The 16,684-nt window shown below is 42.7% G+C and overlaps 1 pseudogene; it reads right to left on the reverse strand.

The window, feature by feature from the left end:
- Positions 1-375: 375 nt before the first annotated feature.
- On the reverse strand, positions 376-4,273 carry LOC124529225 (rRNA-processing protein FCF1 homolog; annotated as a pseudogene).
- Between the last annotated feature and the right edge of the window lie 12,411 nt (positions 4,274-16,684).

Below are 16,684 nucleotides of genomic sequence, written 5' to 3' on the forward strand. Positions count from 1 at the left end.
TTTTATTTTTGAGAGAGAGAGAGAGAGAGAGAGAGAGAGAGTGAGAGCAGGAGAGAGTGCGAGCAGGGGAGGGGTAGAGAGAGAGACACACACACACACAGAATCTGAAGCAGGCTCCAGGCTCCGAGCTGTCAGCACAGAGCCTGACGTGGGGCTCAAAGTCACGAACCACTAAGATCATGACCTGAGTTGAAGTCGGACGCTTACCAACTGAGCCACCCACGCGCCCCCAAAGTCGAGTGTATTTAGCCATACTCAGCTCGTAACAGAGTGAATGAGTAAGTGGAATAATAATTCGTGTTATAGCCTATTGCTATGGGAACTGGCAACAGAACAAGTTGGTAAAGGCAGGCGGAGGAACTCTTTTTTGAAGAATTAGAACCAAGGGGCTCCATAATCACCTGGCATCTGTTCAGTGTTGTACCTGTAGTAGAAACGTGCATGATGGGAACTCCAGGGATCTTTCCATCCTTCACTAAAAGTCCTGGTCAGCTGTAGCCACAGCGTGGCACTGCTTAGTTACCATCTCTACCGAGTGGTCATTCGCATAGGTTCCTTGGTGTGTGCACGGTCATCTTCCAGCCTTGGATCCTTGACAGTCCTTAGGGCCCCTTAATACTTGTGCCCCCGTCTCTCAGTTTCGGCCGTTAAAAAGTCAGTTATACAAGGGATACACTTGGCATACAGACAGCCCATCATTGACTATCCCTAAGTCGACTTTGGCTTTAATGGAAAAGTTGATAACGTTAGTATCAGCCAGGATGTGGTAAGGTGGGCCCAGCTGTGTGTTATATTGGAAGAATAAGCAGGAAGGATGTTGGGGGACTTCTGTGGCCTTGAGCGCACTGGGATCTTGCTTTTCTTTCTTTTTAGGTTTTAACCTGTTCTTCCCTTCAAGTCTCTGATCTCTGAGACTAGGCCTTCACTTGACGGTCATGTATTTCTTGCTTCTTTTGCTTCCCCATTTCACTCTGCCCTGTTGTTGTTAATAGCTATTTATTTATTAAAAGAATTATTTTCGATGTTTATTTATTTTTGAGAGCTAGAGATAGAGCGCGAGTGGGGGAAGAGGAAGAGAGACAGGGAGACACAGAATCTGAAGCAGGCTCCAGGCTCTGAGCTGTCAGTACAGAGCCAGAGGCGGGGCTCAAACCCACGAACCATGAGATCGTGACCTGAGCCGAAGTCAGACGCTTAACCGGCTGAGCCACTCAGACGCCCCAATAACTGTTTATTTTAATTTTCCACTACACCCGGTCTCTGCATTGGCCCAATCTCGGCTGGCTATCCTTTGCATTAGACCCTGTGATATTACTTCTATGACATTACTTCTCCATTTAATATATCTTGTCCCACAACACATTTCCCTCCTTTCCATGAAGATTTTCTTTTTACTTTTTTTAAGAGGAAGTAGCATCTTTTGTTTTTAGTGTTTATTTATTTTGAGAGAGAGGGAGAGAAACAGGGAGAGAGACAGAGAGAGAGAGAAGCAGGGAGAGAGAGAGTCCCAAGCAGACTCCATGCTGTCAACACAGAGCCCAATGCGGGGCTCGATCTCATGAACCACGAGACTGTGACGTGAGTAGAAATCAAGAGTCAGACACTTAACTGAGCACTCAGGCGCCCCTCCACAAAGATTTTCTAGACTAATTCTGACCACCTTTAAGGATACTAGCATCTGAGCTCTATTTTTCTCTCAACCATAAAATTGGGAGAAATTTTTTTCATACCTTAGAAGCTTCCTAAGCCAATTATTTTCTGGACTGATAAGAAAGACAGCAGCACTCTTCTAAGTTTGCCTTTTGAGGGTCTGAGTGTTTAATGGGTCTGTCACACAACACAGTCGCTTAACCTTAATATGTAATAAATACAAAAGTATCTTTCTTCACAGTGCGCTGCTTTTCCTGTACAACTATCATTTTTATCTCCTCAAAAATAATGTTGTAGCATTTCGCTTTATCCTGATCTTTGTGGTTGAGTTTGTGCCAGTCAGTAATGCCACATTTTGTAGCCGTGTTGCAAAGTGACATCTTCATTAAGGTTGAGTCCGAAAAGCCTATTGAGAAAAGCCATTCAGGGCAAATAAATGCGACGAAATCTGACTTGATTTCCGTTTCCCCTTGCCCATTTTTTGGCCCATTATTAAAGCATTTGTGCCCCTTATTAAAGCATTTCGTGAATTCGTTTGTTCTCATTTTGGTGAGTCAGAGCACAGTTGGACTTTGGTAGCTGTAAATATACTACATTTCAGGAGGTGTTGTAAATGTTTTTATTAGTGCTGGAGAAGAGATGATATGTACTTTAGAATTTGGGAAGTGAACAAAACACTTTGGGGAGAGGAAGAGTATTTTTGTCACTTTGTTTTTATTGTAAACATAACACCTTTCTAGCTTTTCCTGTGTCTATAATAATTTTGAGAAAGCTGTGTTTAGATATAGTGGTGATGACAGTTTTGCTTAGTATATCAGGGTACATTTAGAGAAAATGAAAAAAGGTCTTAAAGCAACATATAGCTTCTTAGGTTGATGTCTGGACATTTACAGAGAAACAATCTTAAAGGAATTGTATTGTATCCATTTTATTAATGCATATCTTTGATGAGCCTAAACCTGAAGCTAATGGTGGACAAATATGTATGAAAATTGGGGATTGTCAGTAATGAAGATAAAGGAATTCATTCATCTGTTCAACATCTATGAAGGGCTTCCTAGATGCTGTGATTTATGAATATTTTTACATATTTACTTTCGAGTTAAAGATTTTTTGGGAAATTCATCTGATCGGATTCAATATTTCTTTACGATAATTATAGGACATTAGATTTATAATTTAAAAACCCAGATTAAAAATGTACAGTGTTCAAGAATGTTTATCAAGACAAAGTGCTCACTTCACCACACTTAGCAACGTGTGATGTGGTAACACCGATTGATGGAGAGAGGAGGAATCTTGGAGATAATTCAATATACTTATTTATTTGGCAACCTATTTACTCTGTGCTGGCTTATGATAGGTGCTTGTGCCACAGTGGGAAACAACGTATCAGTGGCACTTGTATTCTTAGAAACTACATTCTAGTAGTGGAGATTGAGAGCAGACAAATTAATTAGTTAAATTGGGATTATGGAAGTTTGTTGAAGAAAAAAAAATGGTGCTATAATAGAAAACAAATGGTAAAAGAATTTTAAAAAGAAGGTAATTAGGGAGGTGCTCCCTGAAGACTTTATCTGGAGGTTCAGATCCGTAAGAGAGAATGAGCTTGGTAAGGACATCTCACATCAAGGACATCGCCTAAAGCAGGAAAGAGCCTGGACTGTCCATGCAACTTAACAAAGGCCTATGTGATAGGAAGGCAGTGTGGACAGCGGTTTAGGGGGGGACTGGAGGGAAGGCAGGGGCCACACTGTTGTGCCTTGCTGTATGGAGTTTGGATTTTAATCTCTATGCAATGGAAAACTATTGAACAAGCAATAGGTATGATCTAATTTGTATCTTTAGAAGTGCACTTTTGGCTTCTGCAAAGAAAATAGTTTGCAGTGGGGCAAGCTTAGAAGCAGGCAGATCAGTGAGGAGGCAGTTTTGTAGTGGACGAGGTCGAAGATCTGATGAAGGTGGAAAGACTGGAGGCTCACTTTGGAAGCGGAATTGACTTGACTTGCCCGTGGGTTGGACGTGAGGATGAGACACACCGTAGAATCAAAGATGACTCCTAGTTTTGGCCCGAAACACAGGAAACTGTGGTGCCGGTTGTTCTAATGGGGAAGCTGGTTGGGTGGGAGTTACAGAGGAGGGTTGAGGCCGGTCTCAGACTTAGGTTAATTTGCCATATTTATAAGAGACAGGTGGCGGTGTCCAGTAGGCGGTATGGAGCTGAGAAGAAAGGCACGAGCTGTAGACACAAAATTGGGGGAGTTGTCAGATGGTACTTAAAGCTGTTGGGGTAAGTGAGACAATCCAAGGGAAAGATGGCAAATAGAGAAGGAGCATGTGGCTCGAGGCCAAGTGCGAGGATGCTCTAGCATTTAGAGATTTGACAGAAGAAGAGCTGGCGGAGAACGTTGAGAACGAGCAGTCAGGAAGAGAACTGGAAGAGTGTTCCATCGCGGCAGCAATGAGAAGAGAGGGTTTCAGGAGGAAGGGGGTCGTCATTGGGTAGAAAGCTGTCGAGAGGTAAAACCAGATAAAGGCAGAAAAGGATCCACGTACCTTTATAATCAGCTTCTGCTTTCAGAACTCTTATCTTGTTTGTCTTTGCGTCCCCGGCATCTAGCATCTAGCCGGACACATAACAGATACGAGGAAAATAGTTGTCGAATGATTAAATGAAAGAGAGTTTCAAAAGAGAGCTGTATCATGAATGAGTCAGTCAAGAATTAAATTCAGCAGTTGATCTTTTAAGTGAGTTTCTAAATCCATCGAGACAATGTTACTATCAATTGCTAATAAACTGATAAAAACACATCAGAAGGTTTTGATCTTCCGCGTGACTTCAGGAACGTGACTGCATTCTTTTTGGACAAGTAGATACGTTCCATCTTTGTTCCAAAAGAGAGGTGCTTACATTGGTTTGGAAAAAGAGGGAATATTTGCATGTGTGCGTGTGTAATGTTCGTTTCATTCAGTGAAACTGGCATCAGAATAGTTCAGCTCCTCCCACTCAAGTTTGAAATTGAAATTGCAGAAATGGTGCAAAGCACCTCAGTGTCTTTAGACATTTTATTCTTTCTTGATATGGTCAGAGAGTTTTAGTAAGCCTTGGCCAAGGGAAATTATGGAGGAAGGAATTAATAGCAAAGAGATTTGTTTAATGGGGAAGGAGTCAGTCACTTTTAATAATGTCATGTGCAGCCTGTATCCCCGTTAACCCTTGATTTTCTTAAATCTTATCTTTGCCTCTTCCAAGTAAAGAGGAAGGTACAAATCAACCAATCGAAACTTGTAAGACTTCTACATGATCTGTTAATGCCCCCTGTAGACAGATTAAGAAAAACATAATAAAAGATCTCTTGCAACTCATCAGGTAGTGGAGCTTAGTATGATATTGCAGAATTAGTAGCATATACTTTATTTGCAGCGTGTTCTATCTATAGACAGAAAACCTGTGTACCTTTTGGTACTGTATTCAATGCAGAGTCTTCTGTTAATACCAGATTGGAACGCTGAAGGACTTTATTTTTTTTTAGAGAAGGCCCGAGGGAGGGAGGGAGAGAGAGAGAGAGAGAGAGAGAGAGAGAGAGAATATCCCACGAGGGGTAAAGAGGCGGAGTGGGGGGGGGGGCGGGCAGAGAAGGGAGAGTGAGAAGGAGGGCTCACCTGGGGCTCATGTTTTTACACGGAGTGGGGCTCACGCTCACCCGATGTGGGACTCGAACTCACCAACTGTGAGGTCATGACCTGGGCGGAAGTCAGAGGCTTCACGACTGAGCCACCCAGGTGCCCCTGAGTACTTTAAAAATATCAATGGCTGTGTTACTTCTAGATTTCCAGGACATCCATATGGTGCTTATTTATGCAAAAATGTTTATGCCTGTGTGATTGCATGGAATCACTGCTCGTGAGGCAGGGTTCATTATCTTTTAGCCCAAGATCCCGTAACCAGTCAGTATCAGAGCTAGCCTGTAAATCTAGGTCTCCTGATTCCAGATCCCTATGTGTTTCCATCTCAGACTGCCGGAAGTGACGGTCATGTTCCTGGCTGTACATCCAGGGCCGTGAGGTTGCCGATGTGGGTCACTATGCATAGGGCGAGGAGTACCTGGTTTTTCTCCTTTGTTGCTGGACGTTCATTTGGATTAAAACCCTAGCAAAGAATGCATCATAAATCTCTCCTCCGCATGTATAAATAGCGGCTTCTTGTCCAAAATCAATAGCCTAGAATTGTAGATCGTTAACTTGGCTGTATTCGAATAGATTATGGTTCCCTATCAAATTAAATTGCTTGGTCCTGGAGGAGGGGCAAGAGTTTTAATCTTTGAGGGAAGTTTCTGGAATGGTGTGTGTGCTGTCAGGCAGCCATTAAGGATTATGGGTGTTGCAGATTAAATTCATTGAGAGTCAGCTGTTGATCTGTTAGGAATGAGTGCTCGGCATCTGTCAAGGCAATTCTTTTAGGGTTTTCTAAGTGACAGCCGTTTATAATAGCAAGAAAGATTGCTTTTAACGAAAAGGCATAATAGCAGAAACCTGAACTCTGAGGCGGTCACGCCGTAATATGAAAGTTCAAATATTGCTAATGTTTCCCAAATCATTAGTCAGAGAATTTAGGCTGTCATAAAAACTGATGCCCACAAAGTGACCATGTTTGAGGAGTGAGGCTCCTTTTGCAAAAAAAAAAAAAAAAAAAAAAAAAAAAAAAAAAAGAAATTGAAAGACAGAAGCAAATCGTTAGCACTGGCTCTCAAAACAGAAACCACAGATCACGGAAATGACAGTCCCTTAGTTTGTATCAGTTTTGTGTCGTCGTCGTTGTTATTGTTAGAGAGCCCTTCAAGATCTCTCGACTCATCATGTAGAAAGCGATGCTAGTCATGTTTATTTTCCAGGAGGGGAGGAGGATCCAGGAAATGAGAGTTGGAACTTGGCAGCTGTTGCTCTGAAATAAGGGGAAAAATAGAACCTGTTCCGCTGATGCCAAATTAAAATGGTTGATGGACTCTGGGAGCATTATTCAGGCTAAATGAAACCTGTGTGAGAATCACTCGGAAGAACCTAAAGTCACCCCAAGGCATAGAAAATCAACTTGCGTGGACGGTAGAGCAATACACAGGCCAGAGCCCCGGATAGGCGGAAAATAGGATCACAGCGACAGTTTGTTTCTGAGCTCCGTTTGTCCTAACTTAGGGCATCTTGGAAAAAATGCTTACCTTCTATGGGCATTTACACATCTGTTAAAAGGGAATTATAATTGCCTTTCGCCGTTAGGAAGATTATGCAGGATTTCTAAAAGTTTTGAGCTTCTTAGAGGCTTATAATTAACAGAAACTTATGATAAAGATCATAAAGGTTTATATATAGCAAAAATACAAGAACTGGATTTTGACCAAGAATTTTCTCACACAAACAAAAATTGCAAGAACCACAGGGTCAGGCAGCTTCGGAGTACGTAAGAATGTCTAAATCTTCTAGGTAGGAACGGTGGCCATTGATAAATGAGGAAGATAATTTCTTTGGACAGAGATTAGCTTTGGATTTTGTCAGAAAGGGATGGTTTAGCATGGTAGGCTGGCGATCTATTGTTGTAAAGCAAACCACTTGAACACATGGTGGTTTAAAATAACAGCCATTTTATTTGCTCATGATTCTGTGGATCAGCATTTTCTACTGGGTTCTGTAGGGATGATTCTTTGGCTGGTCTCTTCTCTCTTAGGGTCACTCATTCAATGGATATAATCACTGGTGGTTCAGCGGAGGCTGGTTGCGCCATGATGGTCTCACTCGCATGACTGGTGTTGGTGTGGATGTTGATACTGGCTTTTGTCTGGGCTTCTTGTCTTCACGGAGAGTAGCCTGGGCTTCCCCACATGGCTGTCCCAGGGTCCTAAGAGGCCAACAGAAGCCGCAAAGCACCCTGAGGTCAAGGGTCAGAACTCTTAGGAAGTCACTTCACTTTGCTATTCAAAGTAAGTCACAAGGTCAGCCTCGATTTCAGGGATGGGGAAGCAGCTTCCTCCACCTGTTGATGGGTCAATGGAAAGTCACATTGCAAAGGGCTGTGGAGAATTATTACAACTCCATTTGCATGCAAACAATCTACTACACGTGATGGGGGAAGGGCAAAGGATAGTTAGGTAAAATGGTCTACTAGTAAATTTAAAATTGAAATAGAAGAATAATATCATGAAAAGCTGGGGGAGAAGACCTAAGATAGCCTAAGATCCAAACAGGAAAGACCATGAACAGTCTGAGTTTTTGAAAGTATATATGAATATTTTTGAAATATAAAAATATGATATGAAGAATTCTTTTTTTAAATTTTTTTGATGTTTACTTATTTTTGAGAGAGAGACAGAGTGATTGGGGGAGGGGCAGAGAGAGAGGGAGACACAGAATCGGAAGCAGGCTCCAGGTTCTGAGCGGTCAGCACAGAGCCCGATGTGGGGCTCGAACCCACCAACTGCGAGATCATGAGCTGAGCTGAAGTCGGATGCTTAACCGACTAAGCCACTGAGGCGCCCCTGAAGAATTCTGATCTAGTGGTTTTTTGATACAACTGATATGTGTTAATACAGCTTCTGAAATAGAAACCAGGACTTGAGCGGTAGCAAGATAGCCAAGGAAAAAGTAAGAGGATTCTGATACTTGTGGGTGGCAAGTTTATGTATTCTTGGGGTAAGACAGTTTGCTATAGAAGGAATAACACAAAAGAATATTCGGGAAGGAGAATCCTTTTCAAAAAGTGAATTTCAAAAATCTTTATGAACTTAGAGATGTATATCAGTTTGACATGTGTCTTTACATAACAGTCACTGAACATGATGAGGACTCCCATGTCCCACCCCCCCCCCCCCAAATTAAACTTTTATCACAAATTCCCATGTTTTTGATCTGGATACACATTTGAAAAATAAACCCAGGAATTATAGTTGGTGAGGATTCTGGGAAGATGGCAAGGTAAAGTGGTTCACTATCCTGCCATTCTCCATTCTACCCTGCCTCTCCTGACCCAGACCAACCCCTGCAGCCAACAGAACCCGCAGTGCAGGGAAGTCCTGAGCTCTGTGGAAGTTGAGGGTGAGAGGGAGCGGGTGGGGGCTTACTTCCTGGGCTGGACGGGGCTGGCAATAAAGATGGGCATTTGATAAGTCCTGGGGGAGGATCAGAATGCATCGGATACTATATAGAGCCTGATCTACAAAGGTTGAGGGAGCCTTGGGAGGAAAATTGAAAACCTCCCTCGCCCCACTGTGTGCGCATGACTGTGTGTGTACGTGTCCCACAAAAGACCAAGGAGAAGACAAACCCTTGGGCTGAGTCCTCCCTGTTTCGGAGGCTGGGAGAGAGTGAGGAGACTCTAGAACATAAAGCCCTCCCCCTTGGTGCCTCGGCAGGGCCGTGGTGCCTGCCTGCTGTCGCACTGCTCCAGGAGTCGCTCTACAGGAACAGAGGCCACTGTGCTCCCACTGCTGATGCAAGTGCAGCCACATGGGTCCTCCAGCAATCCGACCTGAACCCCAGCGATACAACAAAGAAATTATGGCACCACAGCCAGCGAGAAGACAGTCCGTGAGAACAGATAGAACACACGGTTAATGCGATAGAGCAGCGGCTGGAGACGGATGACAACCTGACAAGACGTAGTTAAGAGCGTATAAGGAGATTTAAATGCAGCACGAAAAGGCTTCCTAGAGATGAAATGCGTGAATTTCCAATCAAACATTTCAGCAAATGAATTAAAGGAGGCGACGATCATTCCTGAGGCTTGAATTAGCACCCTGGCCAGTCAGGCAGAAGAACCCGAGAGCACAGAACAAAAATATAAAGGACGGAAATCACAAGAGAAAACAGATCCAGGAAATGCAATGTGTGAGTAACAGGAAAGGCAGAAGGAGGCAAAGGAGCGGATGGAGGAAAGGCCATAATTACATAAATATAAGAAACGATTTTTCTGAGCTTTAATATCAAGACTGGAGTCTATAAGTTAAAAAAAAAATTGTAATGTTTATTTTTGAGAGACAGCGTGAGTGGGTGAGGGGCAGAGAGAGAGGGAGACACAGAATCTGAAGCTGGCTCCAGGCTTTGAGCTGTCAGCACAGAGCCCAATGCGAGGTTTGAACTCCCAAACTGCGAGACCATGACCTGCCTGAGCTGAAGTCGGACGCTTAACCGACTGAGTCACCCAGGTGCCCCTGGAGTCTATAAATTCAAATGGCTCATCAAGTTCTAGGCAAGATTTATGAAAAAACACATCTCTGTATATACTGGGAAAGCGCTTGAACTCTTGAGAATAAAAAGCAAAATCTTAGAAGCTTCCAGACAGAGAAGACAAATGAACTACCATGAAGAAGTATCAGACTAGCCCCAGATTTCTCATGTATGACAGAGTGCTAGAGACAGTGGAGTAACTTCCAGAGACAAAAAGCCAGCAGCCTAAAAGCCACATACATACCCAAGCTGCCATTTCCCTGTCAGAGTAAAAGAAAATTTGCTGCTCTTTAGGAACTCAGAGATGCCATCACCCATTTTCTGACAAAAATACTCCAGAAACAGTATAAAACAAAAAGTATCCACATGAGAAGTTAAACAGAAACACCTCAAGGTGAGGAGAGATACTAGCAGAGGAAATTTTTCTACATTAATCAGTTAACTCAAGTGGGAAGGAAAGAATAAATTGGAATATAGCAGTCTTGACATTCAATGAAAATGAACTAAAATTTCCCCATTAAATGTCTGATACTGTTAGACTGAGTTAATAAGCAAAATGCATTAATCTGGTGTTTATAAGAAAAACACTTGAGACAAAGTGAGAGAAGGTGAAAATAAAAGGATGGACGAAGATCCCATGCAAATACGGAGAGTCAGAAACTAGCAATATGAGGTTTAGACAGGTAGTATTTAAGGGAAAGGCATAAATCAGATACGCAAAGACATTACATAATAATTTTTAAAAGGCACAGTTGATGAGGGAGGTAAATAAACCTGTATGTATAGAATAACATAACCACTAAATCTGTAAAGCAAAATTATTACAAATGCAAATATAGTTATGGTGAGAAATTGCATAAACATCTCTTGCTTGTCTCAACCTGTGCTAACCTTGTATAGAACCCTAAGATGGAGAAATTGAACAAATAAAAAAGTTGGATTTGATGGGCATGGGACACCTCACATCCCTTAACACAGAATATTCGTTTCTGAATCAGATGCAAAACTTGATCGTATACTTGACCACAAAGAAGACCTTAGCAAATTCAAAGGCAAGGGATTTTTATAGATCTTGTTCTCTGATCATAACACAGTAATATTAGAAACAAATAATGGAAGGTAGTAAAAAGACCCTTTACTGTTTGGAAATTTAAAAACATTCTTTAAAACCTTAGCATCAAAGGAGAAAACAAAAGTCAATTTAGAAGATACCTAGATATCTGTCAAAGGAGCACAATTTATTCCGAAAGGCTTGGGATAGAGTGAAAGCTGTAGCTAGTGGGAATTTTACAGCCTTTAGATGTTTTCATTACTTAAGAATAAAGACAAATTGTACCCTTATTATAAAGTGAGAAAAAAGAATGACAAAACAAACTAAGAAGTTAGAAAGAGGGAATAATAAAAATGAAAGCTGAAGCTCATAAAACAAAAAATAACGTAAAGGACAAATGCATTTTCTAGTTCTTTGAAACAGCAAAATAGATACAAAGACTCATGTGTTTGATTAGGAAATAAACAGTAAAAAATGTACAAGACCAGAAATGAGAACAAAGACGTAATCAGAGAGGCAGGAACGAATCAAAGAAGATAGCAAAGAGAACGGTATTCAACGCTATGGCAACGAACTTGAAAAACTAGAAGAGATAGGTTATTTCCTTGCCAAATATAAATGTCCAAATTTGGAAGAAAATAAAATTAGGACTGTATCTTATACCGTATATAAAACTGAAAACAAGTTAAAAATAAAGCGAGACAAACTTTGTAGGAAAACAGCCACATGTATAATATTAGGAGCAGCATTAAGATCGGAGACCTAGAAGCTGCAAGAGAGAGGATGAACATCTGACTGTCCGAAGAGTCAAATATTTTGCATTTCAAAACATATGAAGCAAAGCCAATAAATAGTAAAATTTGAGGAAGCGTTTGCAATACAGAGGACAGAGTTTCATGTGTCTCATGGCAAGCAATGTTTACAAATGGACAAGAAGGGCCCAACAATCCAATAGAAAAATAAGCAAAAAATGAGAAGGTGTAGTTCAGAGAGGAGCAGACACAGAAAGCCAACAGGTGAGAAGGCACTCAGACCCAAATCATGATCTGTCACCCCTCAGACGGGCAAACATTTGAAGTCCAATAGCATCTATTGCTGGTGGGGGACAAAGTACTTTTATTACTACTGGTTGACGTATGGGTTACACTCCTGTTGGAGAGCAGGCTGGCCACATCTGTTAGGGGTAACATCTGACTCAGGAACTCCACTCCTTTTCTTTCAAAGAGATAAAAACACCCGGATGTAAGGATGCTTATCACGAGGTTGTGTTCTGCCGAAATGTATGTGTTGGGGAAGAATGGAGATGGATGAACGTCTACCAGGAGAGAGGTGGTTGGCTGTATTACGGTGTATCCAAATGATGAATGAAATATGCACTCATGACAAAAGGAATTTTTCATCAGTTGAATTGAGAGCTTTTCATGAACCATTATTGAATGGGAAAAGCAAGATGCGGACAAGTGGGTATTAAATAGTCAAGACAATGGAAAACACGGTGCTTGTGTGTACCATTATAATGATATGTACTGGATAAATATGTGTACATGGAACTATATACAGAAGAAACATACCAGCTAGTTAATATGTGTGACTGGGGGGGACGGGGAAGAAGGTAGCATTGACGCTGATGTGGATGGAGGGAGTGAAGAGGAGAAATTAGCCAGATACACAAGAACACACACACTCATGCGTGCAGACACGCGCACACACGCGACTAATAAACAATGATATTTATGACGACCTTTGCATGTTTAGTAAATTTAAATTTGTATGTATATGTGCATGTGTGCTCGCACACACAAGTGAAATTTTAAAAGTACATGTATTCAGTTTTACAAATCATTTATAATTTCTGCCCTAGCAAGGAGGAACCTAGATCTAAAAACATAATACATTCTCAAATCAAATACAGCATGGTAATTGTGTCCAGGGCTCTTGGAGGTGTAAGTAGCAGAAATCCAATCAAAACACCAGCAGAAGCAAAGAAGGGAATTCATTGGCTCACAGGAGCCTCCACTCAGGGCCGGTTCACCTGTCATCAGGTGTCTGCCTTTTGCCTCTGTCTGTATCTCCACCTTCTGCTGTCTTGTATTTCTCTTTTTGGTTTTGGCTTTGGCTTTTTCTCCCTTTTTCTCCCTCTGGAGGGCAGGACAGTTCCTTGAAACATCTTTTTCTGGTCTGTGCGCCCTCCCTTGGCCTTCCGGGTCACAAAGCCACACCTCTGGAGAGAAGGGAGGCAGCGCGGGCAGTGGACGGTAGAAACACAAGTCACGTGGTTTGAGTGCGCGGGGAGCACGTCCCCGCAGAAGCGGTGGCAGCGGCAGAAGGGGGTGCAGGTCTGTGTAAAGGAGAAAACCAGAAGATCCCAGGTAGACGGAAACCACAGATGTCTGCTGGAGGCTTTGCCTCAAATAGAAGCAAAATTTGCATCTTTAGGATCAAAAGAATTGAGCAGTGGAGGAAGTGGGTTTGAGTCAAACAATAAGTACCGTACATTTAGGGCAGTGCATTTTAAACTTTGTTCTGATAGCACCAAGATTCATAGTAGGTAGTTACGTGGATGGTCTTACCCCAGATGACTTATAAAAGGATTAAAGGCTATTAAGTGGTTGATAAGGAATATCACCTTCATATATTTAAATATGTATTTTTCCAGGAAAAGAAAACCTTTTCTCAGCTTTACTGAAATGCAGTTGACATACACCATTGTGTAAATTTAAGGTGTAACCGTGATGTGATACGTGTACGTATTGCAAAATGTTTACCACGATAACATTGGTGTAACACATCTGTCATCTTGCATAATTATGTGTGTTTATTTTTGAGGCGGTTTTAGCATGCCAGACTCTCTCCCCTGTGCCTGCTGAGACAGACTTTCAGCAGTAGTTCTCCTCAAGGAACGCGCCAGACCGGCGTGTCTTAAAGATTCCGTTCATTTCAATATTGACTTAACAGTAGTGCCTGGATGTTTAGGTGATAAATAAGTGACATTTCAATTTTGTGGAAGAAAAAAAAAAGAAAAGAAATGGAATTACAGATCATAGAGGGAAAGATAAGTTGATCTAAAATACCTACTGACAGAAAAACCCAGGCTATTAAAAATACCAAAAATATTTAGGTATTTCCTTTCCCTTCCCTCCCCTCCCTTCCCTGTCCTACCCCTCTCCGCCCCCTCTCCCCTCCCCTCTCCCCTTCTTACTTCTTACTTCTTACTTTTTACCGTGAAAGATAACACCAGTACAGAAACAACATATTGCCCGATGGCATGTCACCAACGGAGCACTCCTGAGAACCCAGAGGACCATCAGCCTATCAGCTGGTGCCCTCCGACCCCGCTTCTCCACCCCTTCAAAGGCATCCGAGATCCTGACTTGGATGTTAATCAATTCCTGGCTTTTCGTCTTAGCTTTACCACTTAAACTTGCATCCGCACAGCTTAGTTTTGCCTCTGTGTGTGTGTGTGTGTGTGTGTGTGTGTGTGTGTTTTGAGCTTTCTAAAAATGGAACCCTGCGGTATGTGCTCTTTTGGGTCTGACTTCCTTTACTCCGCATCGTGACTGTTGCCTGCAGCTCTTGTCAGGGGTGAACGCATAGCTTTTGGAGGACCAAATAACTCTGACTCATGGCAGCCCAATGAAGTTACAGATTTTCAGTTATTAGTCGAGTCCTTTGAGAGACCCTCGAGTCACAAGGAGACAGATGAAGTATTTACTCTTAAGAACTCCAGCAGGTGGTACCCTGCCTTCCCGAGAGGAACGATCGCCATGCTGCTTTATGGCATCCCAGGAAGAAACCCTTGTCCTGGCCGCATTTCCAGGGATGCAACTCAAGGCTGTCCGCCAGCCCTGCCCAGGGGGGGCCTCCCTCAGAGGCAGGACTTAAAGTATTTCTGCTGGTGAGAGCGGGTTTGCTACGGTTGGCCTTAGGACTGAAGTAGATGTCTCTTTGATTGGATATTCGAACATCTGGTATTTTCTTTGCATGTTATCAAGAAGCCCCCGATGTGAAGTTTTATAAAGAGGAACATTATCACATAACACCGTGTCACCACATTCGAAGGTCCGATAGAGTGGTTTTCTGTGACAAAAGGAAAGCTTTGTTTCAAAGCGTGATACAGAAAGTATTAATGGGACGAGCTGCTCATCAAATGCTGAATTTTCACATCCATATAAGCTTCTTGCTGATGTTACTAGATGCACAGTCTAGCTTTCTCTGATTTTGCTAACTTATCCTCACTGAATATTTCACTTGCTCTTTTCCAGATGTCTCGGCGTATATGTTTACATTTTGTCTTTTACTTTTTCACACACCTTCAGACACATCGGTCCTTTCGATGGCGATGGAGGCAGTCACTGCTGCGAATTCTAGCCCTATTATTAGTTTCAGCCCGCCTGGGTTTTGGAAGGCATTAAGGCCCATTGGGATGGGCCTTTGGTCTGTGCGTGGCCACAGGGGACTCCCGACAAGGGGGAGCTGTCCAGGAAGTGGACCTGCCCGGTGCCAGGCCCCATTCTGTGAAGGTGGCGAGGACTGGGTGTAGTGACAGGGATAGAACATCTTCGTGGCCCTTGGCTGCCCTCCTGGAGATAGATGTCCATCCCACAGGAGACCAAGAAGCCAGCTTTGTAGAATTGTGGGCAAGATACAGTCCCATTTCGCGATCACATGGGCACATGCTTCAGGACCAGGAATGAAGAAAACATTGAGGGCACATGGAAAGAAAGGGCACAGAAGAGAGGATGTGTGTGTCTGTATATCCTTTTTTTGTGCGTAAGAGTAGATATACAGAAATTGGCTCATGATGGCAGTTTTGAAATACATGCATTCGTATACAATATACTCTATTTAAAAAAAAAAACCCGGGGCGCCTGGGTGGCTCAGTGGGTTAAGCCCCCAACTTCGGTTCATGAGTTCAAGCCCCACGTCAGGCTCTGTGCCGACAGCTCGGAGCCTGGAGCCTGCTTCAGATTCTTGGTCTCCGTCTCTCTCTGCCCCTCCCCCACTTGTGCTCTGTCTCTCTCTCTCTCTCTCTCTGTCCCTCAAAGATAAATAAATGTAAAAACTAAAAACTAAAAAAAACCAAAAAAACAAAAAAAAAACCCTACCTCCGTGTCTTGGGTGATACTAGAGATTCTGTTTATGGAGTGACTTCCTTTTCCCAACATTATGTCTCGTAACTGCCATCCATTATGCCTTTTTGTATTATATGATATCAATTAACAAATTAGCTGAGGTCATAAAAAGGAAGATAATATATATTCACAAGCCAGCTGTTCATAATTCCAAGTATTTCAAGTCGAGGCACCCGCTGCCTCTTCTCTGTTAAGCGGGATGACCCGCAGCGAAGTTAATCCTCGAAGAGTTGTGCTGGGCTTTCTAGAGCTGCTGCGGCAGCCTTCCGCCACTGGGCTTGGAAGTGTGCTCAGAAATTCAAATACATTTCGATATTTTCCCCAGCAAAACATAAAATCAATCTCTTACCGAAACAGTCATACACGTCAAAGCCAAATACTGGTGATGTGGAGACGGCCCAGACTTCAGCCCCCTTTGTGACTGCTAATAATCGAGGACTGACTGGGCGCACGAAATCAAGCCTCAGCCTTCTGTCCAGAGCCAGTAACAGCACCCGAGGGCCGATGTTAGGCACCGTTGACTCTATTATGCTTTCTGTTCACTGCAGAGACAGAATTCACATGAAATAAACTGGGCGAGTAGGGGAACTTTGAGGACTTCGTCCCCATAGCCATGCACGCACGATTCTTCTCGCTTAGA

This window comes from Lynx rufus, unplaced genomic scaffold (genome assembly GCF_022079265.1).
Source record: "Lynx rufus isolate CCGP_SWC_20201006 ecotype Redwood Valley unplaced genomic scaffold, mLynRuf1.p SCAF_6, whole genome shotgun sequence".
Taxonomy (NCBI): domain Eukaryota; kingdom Metazoa; phylum Chordata; class Mammalia; order Carnivora; family Felidae; genus Lynx; species Lynx rufus.